The sequence below is a fragment of the Otolemur garnettii genome, unplaced genomic scaffold (genome assembly GCF_000181295.1).
Source record: "Otolemur garnettii isolate 467f Iridium unplaced genomic scaffold, OtoGar3 scaffold00094, whole genome shotgun sequence".
In the NCBI taxonomy this organism is placed as follows: Eukaryota; Metazoa; Chordata; class Mammalia; order Primates; family Galagidae; genus Otolemur; species Otolemur garnettii.
The window spans coordinates 4,744,313-4,745,004 of NW_003852489.1; positions in this window are offsets into that span (position 1 = coordinate 4,744,313).

Genomic DNA, 692 nt, shown 5'->3' on the forward strand with positions numbered 1-692 from the left:
TTTGCTATATGGCTCATGAACTGGGTCATGAGGCAATTTCAATAGACAAGTTCCAAAAATGATTTGATGTTTGGCAGGATTGTTACAATTTCTGTATAACTTCCCAAGGGAACTCCTTTGCAGAGAGTACAGCTCATTTAGATGTATACAGTCAGAAATTTGTAAAAAAAAAAAATTCTTGTTTCCTTTAGACACACTTTCTATGTACATAAATGCTTTTCTCAAAGCTTCAGGAAGAACACAAAATAGTAGGTAGAGACCAGAAATTATAAGTAAATGTTATTTATCATCACTATTTGCAAAGCACAAATTATAATCACCACCATAATCTGGCCACATATCACCCCAAAGCAAAGTTACATTAACTTACCTACTTCAAATACTTCTCCTGACAAAAATGGTATGAAATAAAAAATAACCCTTTGCCATCCAAGATAGTTCTCCAAGGTACCAGTGGCTGTGAGGTTAGATTGGCTCAGTTTATTGAAGTTCATGAGTGAATCTAAGCTTCAATGCACAGATGGTATATCCACACTCTGGTCAGACATCTCAAAATACCATATGTATTAATGGTTGCAAGGGAAATCATGGGCAAGAACTGAACTACAGAAATAAATCTATTAAGAGCAGCAATAGGAGATCTCATTTAGATGTCCTACTATGTGGCAGAAATTGCTAAGCACTTAGTACAT